Raw genomic sequence first — 17,975 nt, 5'->3', positions numbered from 1 at the left:
ACTCCGTGTCAAAAGAAAAAAAAAAAATCATAAGTTCATGCTGATACCGCCAATTCAAAATCCAACACCGTAGGGTTCATTGTAGCTTTCCCCTTTCCATGGATCTTCCTTCTCCCGCAATGACAAACCTGGTTCCCATCAGCATCGATGTACTTGCTCGTTTATTCTGTCCTACAGTTTACACAAAATAGTTGAGACTTACACACCAGTATCACCGCTAGCAAGATACCTTCTAGATTCAAGATCTTATTGCAGTTCTTATTGTCTTTATCAATATCCTTCTAAATGGTGTACAGTAAGAGTACTGTGTTCCCAAGTTTGTTGAATTAATTTACTTTTTAATGTATCAGGTTATCCGTTTGATACAGTGTTAGATTTGTCATTTTTATTTGCATCAATTTTAGTTTTATTTTTTATCTTTTTATTTAATTTTATTTTTGAACATGTAAAACATTTATATGGTTCAAAATCAAATCTTATAAAAGTTATAATCAGATAAGTCTCACCTCCATTCCTATTCCTGCACTCCATTCCCAGGCACCCCTCATCAGTAACCATCCATGACCAGTAACCACCTCCTATTAGTAACTAACCATCATTGGTTTCTTCCATTCCTCCTCCAAATTAAGACTGTGTGTGTGTGTTAGTTATCTATTGCTTTATAACAAATTATTTCAAAAGTTAGCATCTTAAAACAGCAAACTTTTATAACCTCACAGTTTCTGTGGGTTAGAAATTCAGGAGTGGCTGAGGTAAGTACCTCTGACTCCAGGCTTCTCACAGGCTACAATCAGGGTGTCACCTGGGGCTGAAGTCACCTCGAGGCTTGACTAGGGAGAATCACTTCAAAGCTCACTCAACCTGGCTGTTGGCAGGCCTCAGAAGATTCTCTTTCTGGCTTACTCACATGACTGTTGGCAGGCTTAAGGTCCTCCCCAACTTCTGGCTGATGTATTACTTTCCTGAGGCCACCATAACAAATTACCACAAACTGGATGCTTAAAACAACGGGAATTTATTCTCTCATAGGTCTGGAAGCTAGAGGCCTAAAATCCAGATGTCAGGTGGGCCATGCTTTCTCTGAAGGCTCTAGGCAAGACCCCTTCCTTGCCTCTCTCCCAACTTCTGACAGTTGCTGGCCATCCTCGCCCTTCCTTGGCTTGCAGCCGCATCACCCCATTCTTCACCCCTGCCTTCACAGGACATCCTTGCATACATGCGTCTCTGTGCCCACATTTCCTTCTTATAAGGACACCAGTCATTGGATTAGAGTGTGCCCTGATCCAGTATGATTTTATTTAACTTACTTCTGCAAAGACCCTATTTTCAGATAAGGTCACATTCGCAGGTACCAGGTACATTAAGACTTCAACACATCTTTTGGGGAGACACAGATCAAGCCACAACAGCTGAAGACATCAGTTTCTTGCAACATGAGCCCTTCCATAAAACAACCACAACATAGTAGCTTGCTTCACCCTAGAGAGAGAAAGAGCTTCCAAGACAGAAGCCACAGTCTTTTTGTAACCTAATCTAGTAGTGACACCCCACTACTTCTGCTGTATTTCATTTGCTATAAGCCAGTCAATAAGTCCACCCCACATTCAAGGGCAAGGAACCGCATAACAGCACCAACATCAGGAGGCAGGGATCCTTGGGTGCCATCTTAGAGGCTGCCTACCACTATATATTTTTTCTCACTTCTCCTTTCCCTACTTGTAGGGTAGCACACTTGAATCCACCTTGCCTTTTTCACTTAGCAATATATAATGTATCTTGGAAATCACTCCAGAGTTCCCAGAGGTCTTCCTCATCCTTTATTACTGCAGCATAGTTGGATGGACCCCCCAGTCTATTCTGTGAGTTTCCTGTTATTTGATAGGCAGAAGTCTAAGATGACCCCCAAGATTCTCAGTCCCTGGTGTTACACACACTTTCTCCCATTTATTCAATCAAACACTTAATCTGTGTACTGCTGTGAAAGGATTTTGCGTACATAAGTAAGGTTCCAAATCAGTTGACCCTATGGGGAAATTATCAGGTGGGCCTTACCAAATTAGATGAGTTTTTTTTTGTTTGAGACAGGATCTCATACTGTCTCCCAGCTGGAGTGCAGTAGTGAAATCTTGGCTCATTGCAACCCCTGCCTCCCGGGTTCAGGTGATTCTCTCACGTGAACCTATGAAGTAAGTAACTGAGACCACAGATGCTCACTCATCGTGCCCAGCTAAAAATTACATGAGCTCTTTAAAGGCAGAGTTTTCTCTTGCTCACCAAAGAAGGGGAAGTAAGAGATTCAAATCATGAGCTGGATTTCAGCTGCTCTTGCTTGAAGACAGAAGAGTCTTGTGGCAAAAGAAATGCATGTGGTCTCTAGGAGCTGAAAGTGGCCCCCAGTTGACACCCAGCAAGGAAATGGCAATGTCAATCCTACCACCACAAGAAACTAAATACTGCCAGCTATAAGGAGGACCTTGAAAACAGATCCATCCTCCTTAGTTCTCTAGATGAGAACTAAGCGCAGCCAACACCTTGATTTCCATCTTGGGTACCCTGAGCACAGAACCCAGCCATGCCACACCAGACTTCTGATCTACAGAACAGTGAGCTAGTAAGTGGTTGTCATTTTAAGCTGCTAAATTTATGGTAATGTATCATGCAGCAATTGAAAACTAATATATATATGTCCTAGATACTTTGCAATATTTTGCTATGACAAATAATGATATAATGAATCAGCTTTTGTTCAACATTGTTTTTTATTGGCAGAGGTCTAGCTTCAGGGTAAATTCCTAGAAGTGCGATTTGCTGGGTCAAAGAATAAATGAAGGCCGGGCATGGTGGTTCACACCTGTAAGGGAGTGAACACCATGCCCGGTCTTCATTATTCACCTCCCAACACACCTGGGAAGTCGAGGCAGGTGGATCACTTGAGGTCAGGAGTTTGAGACCAGCCTGGCCAACATGGTGAAAACCCATCTCTACTAAAAATACAAAAATTAAGGCTGGGCACAGTGGCTCAAGCCTATAATCCCAGCACTTTGGGAGGCTGAGGCAGGTGGATCACTTGAGGTCAGGAGTTTGAGACCAGCCTGATTAACATGGTGAAACCCTGTCTCTACTAAATACAGAAAAAATTACCCGGGTGTGGTGGCTCATGCCTGTAATCCCAGCTACTGGGGAGGCTGAGGCAGGAAAATTGCTTGAACCTGGGAGGAGGAGGTTGCAGGGAGCCGAGATCACGCCACCACACTAAGGCCTGGGCAACAAGAGCAAAACTCTGTCTCAAACAACAACAACAAAAATACAAAAATTAGCCAGACGTGGTGATGGGCACCTATAATCCCAGCTAGTCGGGAGGCTGAGGCAGGAGAATCACTTGAAACTGGGAGGTAGAGGTTGCAGTGAGCCGAGATCACACCACTGCACTCCAGCCTGGACAACAGAGTGAGACTTCATTTCAAAAGAAAAGAAAAGAAAAAAGAATAAAAGCATATGTATAAAACTTGCATCTATTGATGCAAAGTGCCACTCCAGGAATCTTTTTTTTTTTTTTTTTAAAGACAGGGTTTCACCATGTTGGTCAGGCTGGTCTTGAACTCCCGACCTCAGGTGATCCGCCCACCTTGGCCTCCAAAGTGCTTGGATTACAGGCGTGAGCCACGCGCCCAGCCACTCCAGGAATCTTTACATTCTTTGGTTCATTCAAGCCAAAGAAATGTTATTTCCATTGTATGGATGATAGAACAGAGGTTTCATGAGCTAACTGGCCAGTGCCAGAACCAGGGACCAGGGCCATGTCTCTCTTATTTCATTCTCCTGTGTCTCCAGCTCAGGCCCAGGTTGACCTTAACCAATCCCTTTTCTGTCCTCCAACTTGGACTCTAGGTAAGTATCTAGATTTTTGTCCACACACTGTTTTGAAATCAATAGTTTTTGGACCCATTTGAAGTATACTCTGAATTCTGACCATAAATACAATCTCCAGAGGATGGGGGAAAGTCTTTGGAAGGCTTGCCTTTCTAGGGCAGGGAAGTAAGTACCTGATCCTTGCTATCTCTCTCTCACCTCACCAAGTCCTTTCCAGACTCATGACTGTGTGGCACTGTTACAACCATACTGGATTCCTCCCTTTCCTGTAGAGCCTTTACACACCCAAACTCTACCATTACCCTAAGCCCCACCAGCCTGTGCTAATAAACACATAATACTTGGAAATACACAGGAATCTCCAACCTTCAAGTATGAAGATTCCTTTCTGGGTTTTGTTGTGCTTTTGTTCTGTTTTTCAAGACAGGGTCTCACTCTGTCACCCAGGCTGGAGTGCAGTGGCCCAGTCACAGCTCACTGCAGCCTCAAACTCCTGTACTCAAGCAATCCTCCTGCCTCAGCATCCCAAAGTGCTGGGAGTACAGGCATGAGTCACCATGCGTGGCTAAAGAGCCCTTTGAAAGAAAATATAATTTTTTTAAAAACTCAGGTCCCTGTAAAATAAATGATAGTATTTTCAGTGTCCATTATGAAAATGCATATTAAATTTATGGACCCCCTGCAGTAACCTTGGGTCCCCCTCAAGGTCTTGGTCCATGGATTGGAAACAATTTCTCTAGGGAGTATTAACTTGGTTGCAGCAGCATAACCAGTTTAGAAACAAGAATAACAAAAAAAGGCCAGGCATGGTAGCTCACGCCTGTAATCCCAGCACTTTGGGAGGCTGAGGCAGGTGGATTCCCTGAGGTCAGGAGTACGAGACCATCCTGGCCAACATGGCAAAACCCCATCTCTACTAAAAATACAAAAATTAGCCGGGCATGGTGGCACACGCCTGTAGTCCCAGCTACTTGGGAGGCTGAGGCAGGAGAATTGCTGGAACCTAGGAGGTGGAGGTTGCAGTGAGCTGAGATCACACCACTGCACTCCAGCCTGAGCAACAGAATGAGACTCCATTTCAAAAAAAAAAAAAAAAGAATAACAAAAAAATAGTAAATCAAGAAACATATCTATGAACTATTCAGTTCTTGTCCCTGCTGGAGGCAACTTATTTTTCGTCTGTTCTTTGCCTTCAGCTTTCCCCCCATTTGGCTCTTTGTGCATGTTTTTTATCTGACTATAGTTAACACACCCAGGTAGCAATATGGAAATGAAGACCTAGGTTCTACTCAGTCCTGGCCACAACTTTATTAGTTCTCTGACCTTGAGTTAATTAAAGTCCTCAGTTGCAAAATGGAAACAGTATCCTCCCTACAGAATGTTACATGAGGCAGTATGTGCAAAAATATACTTTGTAAAATGTAAGTGCTGTAGAAATATCTTTGAATTCATCTGGCTATGGCACTCACCGGCTTAAAATTCTTCACTGGCTCCCCGGTGTCCTCGGGATTAAGAGTAAGCCCTCAGGGCCGGGTACTGTGATTCACGCCTGTAATCCCAGCACTTTGGGAGGCTGAGGCGGGCAGATCACAAGGTCAAGGGATTGAGACCATCCTGGCCAACGTGGTAAAACTTAATCTCTACTAAAAATACAAAAATTAGCTGGGCGTGTTAGCACGCACCTGTAGTCCAGTTGCTCAGGAGGCTGAGACAGGAGAATCACTTGAACCCGGGAGACGGAGGCTGCAGTTAGCCGAGATCGTGCTGCTGCACTCCAGCCTGGGAGACAAAGCAAGACTTCATCTCAAAAAAAAAAAGGAGTAGCCTTCAGGCTGGCACACAAGGCCTCTGACCACGTGGTTCCCCATCCTCCTCACCCGTGCACTTGCCATAAGAATCCAGTTCCCCGTCCTCCTCACCCGTGCACTTGCCATAAGAATCCAGTCCCCCATCCTCCTCACCGCGCACTTGCCATAAGAATCCAGTTCCCTGTCCTCCTCACCCGTGCACTTGCCATAAGAATCCAGTTCCCCGTCCTCCTCACCCGTGCACTTGCCATAAGAATCCAGTTCCCCATCCTCCTCACCGCGCACTTGCCATAAGAATCCAGTTCGCTGTCCTCCTCACCCGTGCACTTGCCATAAGAATCCAGTTCCCCGTCCTCCTCACCTGTGCACTTGCCATAAGAATCCAGTTCCCCATCCTCTTCACCCATGCACTTGCCTCTCAATCCTGCATTCTAAAGTCCTGCCATATAGGCACTTTGCAAGTAGCTGGACTTTTAGTCTTTTGCCATTTAGGCCTTTTATTAGCAAACTGTGTTTAAAACAGTAATATCCACGCAGCCAAAAGCCCTCATTACACTTCCTTAGGTGGATGATGCCAATCTCTATGAGGAGCTGGGTAGCAGGAACCATTTTTCACCCACATCATGGTTTTCATCATCTTGGCAATTATATGTGCACTATATAGTGACAACAAATTACAAATGCTTTGGAATCAACTACAATTTGACGAATGTGTGTTTAACTACATTAAACTACAGCAATGATGCAGATAATATGGCCCTGCATCTTGTCAAGAATGAGTCTAGCAGGTTTTTCTGGATGGTTGGTGCTTGCAGAATGAAAGGCCTTAGTCAGACCTTTTAGGGGTAGCCTTTGGTGATTGGTGGAGGGAGGAGGTTGTATCTGAGACATCTGGTCACCTCCACTTCATGGCAAAATGGAGCAGCAATGAGCCATTGCTGCTCTTAACAAGAACACCTGGATAGGCTAGTGTTCCCAGCTGGTGTACTGGGAATGAACCCGTGAAATTCTTTATCACTGGCTGGACATGGTGACTCACATCTGTAATCTCAGCACTTTGGTAGGCCAAAGCGGGCGGATTACTTGAGGTCGGGAGTTCGAGACCAGCCTGGCCAGCATGGTGAAACCCCATCTCTACTAAAATAAAAAAATAAAAAAAAAAAATTAGCCAGGCATGGTGGTGCATGCCTGTAGTCCCAGCTACCTGGGAGGCTGAGGCAGGAGAATGTCTTGAACCTGGGAGATGGAGGTTGCAGTGAGCTGAGATCATGCCATGGCACTCCAGCCTGGATGACAGAGCAAGACTCTGTCTCAAAAAATAAAAAGAAAAGAAAAGAAAGAAAGAAATTCTTTATAATTATATCTTATTGCAGCAGTTCTAACTCTCAATCAATCAGATTTTGCCCTCCTGGAGGCATTCACAATGTCTCAAGCTTTTTTGGTTGCCTCAAGTAGATGCTTGCTACTGGCAGGTCAGTAAGGACCTGGGATGCTGCTAAACCTTCTACCGTGCCCAGGAAAGTGGCAGTAGTACTGAAGTTTGAGAAATCCTGTTTTACAGGAATGTCGCTTTGGGCATATGTTTTCCTGGTTACAGGTGCTGTGTTGAGAATGCATCTTTTTTATTTTCACCAAACACAAACAACAAAAAGAAAACAAAATAAAATAAAATAAAAAGAGAATGCATCTTTTGTGTAAGTCACTGAATGGTTGTATAAAATACTCACAGCTCCCCAAACAGTGATACCCCTTTTACCTCCACAACTTGGCACACACTACATTGCACCTGCTGAGTTTTTTCTCTTGCTAAGTCCTTCTCAGCCATCAGGCCTCAGTTTGGACACCATGTCCTCCAGGAAGTCTCTCCTAATCCCTAAAAACTGGGTGAAGTGGGTGTCTGCCCGCTTTGTGCATCCATGCTGCTATGAGAACAGTTACAGCACTTCAATAGAATGGGTAGTTTTCTTGGCAGTCTTCCCATGGGATGGTAAGCTCCTTGGGGTAGGGACCCCATCTTGCTCATTAGTGCTCAGCATAGCACCTGGCACTGTGGGCCCCCAGTAAATATAAGCACATTTGGAGAGTCTCTATAATTTGAGAGTTGGCAGGAAGACAGAGGTCAGGATGGAGGCTTTTTCAAATTGTCTGTCCCTTCCCATTGATATTCCCACAGTTGTAAGCCCTGCTCAAAAGTACTTCGGCTTCCTTAGATGTGCTCCAGTAGACACAATGGGAAGAACAACAGTGCAGGGAAACCCATGTGAAGTCTGGTAAGCTGTACTTGGAAATCTGGTTTATTTAATTTTATGTTACTCTCTGCATTTATTTATTTTGATATCTTTTGAATTTTTATGCCCAAGGGTTAGTAAATTATGGTCCATGGACCAATTTATCCAGTTGCCTATCTTGGTATGGTCCCGGAATTAAGAATAGTTTTTACATTTTGTAAGTGGCTACATCTTAAGTGGTTATGTAAGTATCTACATAATCTCAATGTTGCCTCCTGGGCCCTGAAGAGTGAAATCTTCACAATCTGGTTCTTTACAAAAAATGTTTGCTGACCCCTACATGAGCCTTTGGCAAAATTTGCATTTAAATATTTCAGTCTGGTCTCAGCTGTTCCTTGGCTATTTTTTCCTGAGCCTGTTGGGGTTCATTTGGTAAAGGGGGAAAAAGCACAGCCTGTAACAGCCGTTCCTAGTAGAAGCAACAGTCATGAGACCTTCAGGAAGACCTCCTGACAGCCTTACCGGACACTCTTGTAACAAGATTCTCTTAATACAATCAGCACAATTGACACACTTTACCAAATTCTCTTACACCTTCAGTTTAAAATCACAAGTATAAAATCAATTGCACATTTTAAACTGAAATCGGAAGATAATCTGTAAGATTCCCTACGAGAATCATTTATTTCTTTACTATGACACTTCACATGAACAGCAGACATATGCAGATAGTCTTACACTTAACGGTTAGTACTAAAAATATTAGTACTATGGGTTTGATTTAGCTCGTCGTTTCTATATTTAACTCTAAACCTTCCAGAGTTACATGATCATATAACAACAGATTTACCAACTCAGATGATCTGGGTAATTTAGATAATGAAAAAAGATCAGGACATTAATGAGATTATTTATCTTGAAGAGATCTGAAACTAGGACCCAGGACTCAGGAGCTATACTGGGCTGGGTCCCAAAACTGATACCCCAAAACACAGTGCTTGGCCGGGTGTGGTGGCTCACACCTGTAATCCCAGGACTTTGGGAGGCAGAGGCGGGTGGATCACCTGAGGTCAGGAGTTCAAGACCAGCCTGGCCAACATGGTGAAACCCCGTCTCTATTTAAAAAAAAAAGAAGGCCGGGCGCGGTGGCTCAAGCCTGTAATCCCAGCACTTTGGGAGGCCGAGGCGGGTGGATCACGAGGTCAAGAGATCGAGACCATCCTGGTCAACATGGTGAAACCCCGTCTCTACTAATACAAAAAAAAAAATTAGCTGGGCACGGTGGTGCGTGCCTGTAATCCCAGCTACTCAGGAGGCTGAGGCAGGAGAATTGCCTGAACCCAGGAGGCGGAGGTTGCGGTGAGCCGAGATCGCACCATTGCACTCCAGCCTGGGTAACAAGAGCGAAACTCTGTCTCAAAAAAAAAAAAAAGAAAAAAGAAAAAAGAAAAATAAATAAATAAATAAATAAAACATGGTGCTTTGACATGCTGAACTGAAGAAAAGGCTACATCTCTCTGACTTTTTTCCCATCTTCCTGTCTCTCAATCCTCTGTCTCTCCCAAAGCACAGGATGAAGTTGTTCTCTGAAGGTCCCCTGTCTGCCTAAAGTCTGGACCCACCAAAAAAAGAAAACAATTACCTCTGATCCCTTCCTTGAGCTTTCATTAACTGAACTAAGAATGACTGAACTTTTTCCACACACCTGGATAGACTTTTGTCACAAACCACTGTTTGCTCATTGGGCCCAACAGTTTGTCCCAGGTCATTGTATATTTCAATTCCATTGACGTTCCCTGAAAATCCTTTATTACCTGCCTAAATCATTCACGTTACCCCATCTCCCTTTCTCTCAGAAGAGGATATATCTGTACCCCATTGTGGTGGAGGAATTGCTCTTTGATTTTCCCCCATGCACATTAATAAATTTATACAACATTTCTCCCTTTTTTTTTTTTTTTTTTTAAAGACAGAGTCTCACTCTGTCACCAGGCTGGAGTGCAGTGGCGTGATAGCTCACTACAACCTCTGCCTCCTGGGTTCGAGTAATTCTCCTACCTCAGCTTTCCAAGTAGCCAGGACTACAGGCATGCGCCACCTAATTTTTGTATTTTTAGTAGAGACGGGGGTCACACTATGTTGTCCAGGATGGTCTCGATCTCTTGACCTTGTGATCCACCCACCTCGGCCTCCCAAAGTACAGGCCTGCGCCACCGCGCCCGGCAGCATTTCTCCTATTAATCTGCCGTTTGTAAATTTATTTTCAGTGAAGCTTCAGAGGGCAAAAGGGAAATTTTCCCTTGGCCCCCTACAATTTTTTTTTTCTTGAGACAGATCTCATTCTGTCGCCCAGGCTGGAGTGCAGTAGCACCATCTCAGCTTACTACAACCTCCGCCTCACAGGCTGAAGTAATTCTCCTGCCACAGCCTCTCGAGTAGCTGGGACTACAGGTACATGCCACCACGCCTCACTAATTTTTGTATTTTTAGTAGAGATGGGGTTTCACCATGTTGGCCAGGCTGGTCTTGAACTCCTGACCGCAGGTGATCCATCCACCTCAGCTTCCCAAAGTGCTGGGATTACAGGAATGAGCCACCATGTCTGGCCCCCTACAATTATTATATGTCCCATTTTTATGGAGAAGTTGTGTCTGATCCATCAGCAGGGACCTTGGGGAGGGTAAGCTTTTCAGTTGTAATTGAGTTTTTCTACCTTCATTCCTGGGCATTTTCCTTCCAGTTATATCCTTCTTCAATTTGTTTGTGTTCTTTTTAACTTTTAAAGTTTAATTTGGGTGGAGAGAGAGAGGAAGACAATAAAAGAGAAACAAATCACAGTTAAAGGATTAAGAATAATGATAACTTAAAACTTCTCAATAGCAATGCTGGAAACTAGAAAACAATGGAGCAATGCCTTAAATTTAAGGGGAAATTATTGCCAAACTATAATATCTACCTAACCAAACCAGCAATGGGAGAACTGAAGAGTTACTTATGTGCAAGCTCTTCGTTTTGTTTTTGTTTTTGTTTTTGTTTTTGAGATGGAGTCTTGCTCTGTCACCCAGACTGGAGTGCAATGGCACAATCTCAGTTCACTGCAACCTCCACCTCCTGGGTTCAAGCAATTCTCAGACCTTAACCTCCCAAGGAGTTGTGACTACTGGTGTGCATCACCACACTTGGCTAATTTTTGTATTTTTAGTAGAGATGGGTTTTCACCATGTTGTCCAGACTGGTCTCAAACTGCTGACCTCAGGTTACACGCCCGCTTTGACCTCCCAAAGTGCTGGAATTACAGGAATGAGCCACCGCACCCAACAGGTGCAAGCTCTCAAAGAATTGACCTCTCATGCCTGTGTCCCCAAGAAAGCTAATGGAGGATATTCTTCCCCTAATTTAAGGAAGAAATTGAGAAATGGGGTTCAGGAAATAAGAGACCAGCAAAGGACGATGGGGAAAGGAATTCTCAAGATGACACTGAAAAGAAATCTCAGTACAGGTGGGTACAGTGGCTCATGCCTGTAATCCCAGTACTTGGGAGGATTGCATTTGAGCCCAGAGTTCAAAACCAGCCTGGGCAACATAGAAAGACCCTGGGTCTACAAAAAAAAAAAAAAAAAAAAAAAATCATAATTAGCTGGGCATGGTGGGAAGTGCCTGTAGCCCCAGCTACTCAGGAGGCTGAGGTAGGAAGATCACTTGAGCCCAGGAAGTTGAGGCTACAGTGAGCTATAATTGCCCCCACTACACTCCAGCCTAGGCAACAGAGCAAGACCCTGTCTCAAAAACAAAACAGAAAGACAGAAATACCAGGACAACAGCAACCAAGCTAGATTGGAGCAGGAGTACGAAGAGACCCTGGAAATATATTGCCAAGAAAAAAAAATGAAACTGATACATCACCTGATATCGGTGAAAATACTGATAGAGACTTTATACTTCTAATAAAGAATTTTGAGGTAAATTAGAAATAGCTACCCAGAAAATGAAGCTAAATTTGTTTTTAATGAAAGCAATTATCAATTCCAGGAAAAAACAGGGGTTATATTTTTAAAAGGAAATATAATCATAATATACTACATGGCTCAGCTATGAATAACATTTACAAAGTCAGAGTAATTAATACCGTTTGTTGATTTAACCAAAAATTGTGATGTAATTATAATGAAAAGATAGTGAGGAACTCTGTGTGTCAGTGTAAATGCATGCAAGTATGTGTGAGGGTGAGTGATAGGAATAAAGAGTAAGTCTTTGTCGTCAGTAGAAGGATGTCTCTATAGAGACATGATATCTCTATAGAGATAGCAAAAAAGAAAAGAAATAACAAATAAAATAGAAGAACAAGGCCTGGCACAGTGGCTCACACCTGTAATCCCAGCACTTTGGGAAGCCGAGGCAGGCGGATCACGAGGTCAGGAGATCAAGACCATCCTGGCCAACATGGTGAAACCCATCTCTACTAAAAAATACAAAAATTAGCTGGACGTAGTGGCACTCACCTGCAGTCCCAATTACTCCAGAGGCTGAGGCAGGATAATCACTTGAACCCAGGAGGCAGAGGTTGCAGTGAGCTGAGATCACACCACTGCACTCCAGCCTGATAGAGGGAGACTCCATCTAAAAAAAAATAAAATAAAATAAAATAGAAGAACAAATAAAAACACCAGGAAAAACAATGTAAAGAGTTTAAAGTGGTTGCCTCTGGGCATCGGGGTTGAGTAATGGAGTAGAATGAAGCAGATAACCATTCTTTTCATTGCAAACCCTGTAGAACAATTTTACTCTTAAGAATATGGGCTGAGCATCCCAGCACTCTAAGAGGCTGAGGCAGGTAATCGGCCTGGGCAAAAAAATACAAAAATTAGCCAGACATGGTGGTGCGCCTGCAGTCTCAGCCACCGGGAGGCTGAGGTGGTAGGATCGCTTGAGCCCAGGAGGCAGAGGTTACAGTGAGCCCAGATCATGCCACTGCACTTCAGCCTGGGTGACACAGTGAGACTATGAACGGGTATAACTTTGGTTTTTTTAAAATTTAATTTTATTAATGAAAGAAATATGCTCCTAATGTTTCTCCTTGTCACTAGCTAGCCCTTCTCATTCTCTCTATAGGTGTCTAAATATTAGGATGCCTCCGGGCTCTATCCTGAGTCCTCTCGTTTCTCAAACCACACACTATCCCCAATGGTTTCATCTAGTCCTGGGCTGTAAACGCCACCTGACAATTGCACACTTCTATGTCTACCCTGCTCTGTTTGCTACTCCAGACTCACATATCCAGTGGCCTATTTGACACCTTCTGTTAGATGTAATTAGGCAACTCACACTTAAGTACACCTAATAGAGCCTCTTATTTTTGTTCCCGAAGCCTGTTCCTTTTCTCATCTTTCTCATAGTAAATGTCACCATCAGTTATTTGAGCTCAAACCAAAAACCAAGAGGTCATCTTTAATTTTTGTTTTCTCCCTCATCATCAATATCCACCCTGTATATCCTGCTGTCTCTGCCTTTAAAATGCATCTCAGGGCCAGGCGCAGTGGCTCATACCTGTAATCCCAGCACTTTGGGAGGCCGAGGTGGGTGGATTATTTCAGGAGTAGGAAACCAGCCTGGCTAACATGGTGAAACCCCATCTCTACTAAAAATACAAAAACTAGCCTGGCATAGTTACACGTGCCTGTAATCCCAGCTACTTGACAGGCTGAGCCAGGAGAATGGCTTGAACGGGAGAGATGAAGGTGCAGTGAACCGAGATCACATCACTGTAACTGCCTGGGCGACAAAGCGCGACTCCATCTCAAAAAAAAAAAAAAGAGAGGTCGTCAGCAAAGCCTGAGTCCGGTCCTCTCGCTTTCCTCCCTGGGCAGCACTAGCTTCACCACCGGCTCCACCTTCTCCACCAACTTCCGGTCCATGGGCTCCATCCAGGTGCCCAGCTACGGCTCCCAGTGGGTCAGCAGCGCGGCCAGCGTCTATGCAGGCGCTGGGGGCTCTGGTTCCCACATCTCTGTGTCCCGCTCCACCAGCTTCCAGGGTGGCATGTGGGCCGGGGACCTGGCCGCGGGGATGGCCAGGGGTCTGGCAGGAATGGGAGGCATCCAGAACGAGAAGGAGACTATGCAAAGCCCGAACGACCGCCTGGCCTCCTACCTGGACAGAGTGAGGAGCCTGGAGTCCGAGAACCGGAAGCTGGAGAGCAAAATCCGGGAGCACCTGGAAAAGAAGGGACCCCAGGTCAGAGACTGGAGCTATTACTCCAAGACCATCGAGGACCTGAGAGCTCAGATATTCGCAAACACTGTGGACAATGCCTGCATCGTTCTGCAGATTGACAATGCCTGTCTTGCTGCTGATGACTTTAGAGTCAAGTATGAGACAGAGCTGGCCATGTTCCAGTCTGTGGAGAGCGACATCCATAGGCTCTACAAGGTCATCGATGACACCAATGTCACTCAGCTGCAGCTGGAGACAGAGATCGAGGCTCTCAAGGAGGGGCTGCTTTCATGAAGAAGAACCACAAAGAGGAAGTAAAAGGCCTACAAGCCCAGATTGCCAGCTCTGGGTTGACCGTGGAGGTAGATGCCCCCAAATCTCAAGACCTCGCCAAGATCATGGCAGATAGGCAGGCTCAATATGACGAGCTGGCTCGGAAGAACCGAGAAGAGCTGGACAAGTACTGGTCTCAGCAGATTGGGGAGAGCACCACTGTAGTCACCACACAGTCCTCCAAGGTTACAGCTGCTGAGATGACACTCACAGAGCTGAGACGTACAGTCCAGTCCTTGGAGATCGACCTGGACTCCATAAGAAACACAAAGATCAGCTTGGAGAACAGCCTGAGGGAGGTGGAGGCCCGCTACGCCCTGCAGATGGAGCAGCTCAACGGGATCTTGCTGCACCTGGAGTCAGAGCTGGCACAGACCCAGGCAGAGGGACAGCGCCAGGCCCAGGAGTATGAGGCTCTGCTGAACATCAAGGTCAAGCTGGAGATGAGATTGCCACCTACCACCGCCTGCTGGAAGATGGCGAGGACTTCAGTCTTGGTGATGCCCTGGACAGCAGCAACTCCATGCAAACCATCCAAAAGACCACCACGCACAGGATAGTGGATGGCAAAGTGGTGTCTGAGACCAACGACACCGAAGTTCTGAGACATTAGGCCAGCAGAAGCAGGGGACCCTTTGGGGAGCAGGACGCCAATAAAAAGTTCAGAGGTCATTAAAAAAAAAAAGAGTTGCTTATTCTCTTTATAATTCTGTTTCCTTAGAAGTAAAATAAATAGATGTACATGTTTCAGATGATTTTTGGGAAGAATTAAAGGATAAATGGAATAATTTACAGAGTGACCTGTGCACAATAAACATTACTATTGTTACTGATACCATCATCAGGATTATCACCATTCCACACATCTCTTTCGTGTTGCATAAAGAAGATCCGGCCGGGCGAGGTGGCTCATGCCTGTAATCCCAGCACTTTGGGAGGCCGAGGCAGGTGGATCACGAGGTCAAGAGATCGAGACCATCCTGGTCAACATGGTGAAACCCCATCACTACTAAAAATACAAAAATTAGCTGGGCATGGTGGCGTGTGCCTGTAATCCCAGCTACTCAGGAGGCTGAGGCAGGAGAATTGCCTGAACCCAGGAGGCGGAGGTTGCAGTGAGCCGAGATTGCGCCATTGCACCACTCCAGCCTGGGTAACAAGAGCGAAACTTCGTCTCAAAAAAAAAAAAAAGAAGATCTGCCACATGTAGGCAAAACCAACATCACTAAATAGTTGAGTAGAAAATTAAAACCTTTACTATTTCTAAGTAGTTTTGTCCTGAGGTTTATACTCAGTACTTTCCATTAATTTGTATTGAACAATACAATTTCAAAAATACAATATTAATAGCAACCTAAATGACTACTTATTAATTTTTTTTGCTACTTATTAATTATTATGGCCAGGCATATCTATAGGAAACTTAAAAAAAAAATCAATTCAGCATGTTAAAAAAAAAATCACGGCCAGGTGTGGTGGCACACGCCTGTAGTCATAGCTATTCGAGGGGCTGAAGTGGGAGGATCACGTGGGCCCAGGAAGGTTGAGGCTGCAATGAGTAGTATTGTGCCTCTGTACCCGAGCCTGGGCAACAGAATGACACTCTGTCTCAAAAAAAAAAAAAAAAAAAAAGTTCAATCTGAACCTTAACTGGAATTGCCTGCATTATTTTTTTAGCCCATCATTTGGCTAAATATTTCACTCCCTAACTTTCTGAGTTTCTTTCACATAGATATTGCCAAAGCAAACTGTCAGACTTAAGTTTATCACAGGCAAAATTTAAAGGGCAAATTTCGACCTCCAACAGATGGAATAAATGGCTGTTTCCATGAAAAAGAGTTTGGGAAACAGTAAGTGATCTGGGGCACTTCCTGCTGAGAGGTTCAAGTGTAAAGGGAACTAAACAGGTGGCTCCCGGGGTAATTTTAGCCCGAATGTTCTGCAGTGTGGCTCTTCAGAGTGTCAGCGAGGACAGTGCCCCGGCCTGTGACTGCAGAAACTCCTAGAACGATCGAGTACATTCACAGAATAACCGAGGAGAGCAAAGCCAGAACTGACACTGGGTTAGGAATTGGAAAATTGAAAGTTGTATGACCCTGTGGGGACTGTGTTCTCAGTTCTTGGAACTTGCCCTAAGAACAGACTGTCATGCTCCATTTTTGCCTCTGATAAAGAGCGTACATGAGTTTAGCACAAGGACACAATCATGACATTTCCATCTGGTAATAGTGGAAGGGTCAGGGAAGCTGGCTGAGGCCCCAGGCTGGTGAAGAAAAATCTGAGCTATTTTGACAGGGCCACAGCCATTTATGTCCATGGCGTTCAAACTTGTTAAACTATAACTCACATTAAGAAACACATTTTACATCATAACCCAGTAAACACACACACACAAACATACTACTGAGACAAATATTTCTGGAAGGAATACTTATTGTATCTGCAATGCACCATATTCCTTCTTATTCCATTCTTTTTTATCTTTTGTTCATATTGTTCACAACCCACTTAATTGAAAACTAGTTTGAAAAAACATACTGAGAGGCTGGGCACAGTGGCTCATGCCTGTAATCCCAGCACTTTGGGAGGCCAAGGCGGGTGAATCACGAGGTCAGGAGTTCAAGACCAGCCTGACCAATATGGTGAAACTCCAGTCTGTACTAAAAAGACAAAAACTAGCCAGGCGTCCCAGCTACTCAGGAGGCTGAGGCAGGAGAATCGCTTGAACATGGGAGGCAGAGGTTGCAGTGAGCCAAGATGGTGCCACTGCACTCCAGCCTGGGTGACAGAGAGAGATTCTGGCTCAAGAAAAAAAAGACGTTTAGGCCCATAAACCTATAGCACCTGGGGCCAGTCTGACCGGCAACATTGACAGAGTCTTTCAATACAGGAGTCAAGATCATCCCCAATACTCATGCACACTTGTTCAAAAACATAACTTTGGAACCAGGTAATGGTTGCATAACATTGTAAACACACTAAATGTCACCAAGTTGTACACTTTAAAACCCATAAATGGGTTGGGTATAGTGGCTCAGCCCTGTAATGTCACCAAGTTGTACACTTTAAAACAGGTAAATAGGTTGGGCACAGTGGCTCACGCCTGTAATTCCAATACTTTGGGAGGCCATGGTGAGCAGATCGCTTGAGCTCAGGAACTGGAGACCAGCCTGGGCAACATAGCAAAACCCGTCTCTACAAAAAAAATACAAAAATTAGCCAAGCATGGTGGCACATGCCTGTAGTCCCAGCTACTCCAGAGGCTGAGGTAGGAAGATCGCTTGAGCCTAGGCGGTCAGTGCTGCAGTGAGCTATGATGGCACCACTGCACTCCAGCCTGAGTGACAGAGCAAGAGCCTGTCTTAACAAAACAAAACAAAACAGTTAAATGTTATGCAAATTTCACCTCTCTCTCTCCCTCTCTCTCTCTCTCTCTCTCTCTCTCTATATATATATATATATATACACTTTTTTTTTTGAGACAGAGTCTTGCTCTGTCACCCAGACTGGAGTGCAGTGGCGCGAT

At 44.6% G+C, this 17,975-nt stretch overlaps 1 protein-coding gene and 1 pseudogene across 2 annotated transcripts in view; one reads left to right on the top strand and one right to left on the bottom strand.

The window, feature by feature from the left end:
• SLC25A30 (solute carrier family 25 member 30) overlaps window positions 1–14,070 on the bottom strand; it is a 41,838-nt gene extending 27,768 nt beyond the window's left edge. The window contains exon 1 of one of the 2 annotated variants that reach the window (XM_064373549.1): window positions 14,054–14,070. The gene's annotated coding sequence lies outside the window, so the exon portion shown is untranslated. Of the gene's footprint in view, window positions 1–12,405; window positions 12,425–14,053 lie in introns of those variants that run through there. The other variant, XM_064373548.1, reaches the window with a different exon arrangement.
• LOC105725901 (keratin, type I cytoskeletal 18-like) lies at window positions 7,524–15,062 on the top strand (annotated as a pseudogene).
• The last annotated feature ends 2,913 nt before the right edge of the window (window positions 15,063–17,975 follow it).

Source organism: Aotus nancymaae, unplaced genomic scaffold (genome assembly GCF_030222135.1).
Source record: "Aotus nancymaae isolate 86718 unplaced genomic scaffold, 86718_ANA_hifiasm-v0.15.2.pri h1tg000009l, whole genome shotgun sequence".
NCBI lineage: Eukaryota > Metazoa > Chordata > Mammalia > Primates > Aotidae > Aotus > Aotus nancymaae.
The sequence above is the reverse complement of the archived record's forward strand: the minus strand, read 5'-3'. Positions and strand labels throughout refer to the sequence as shown.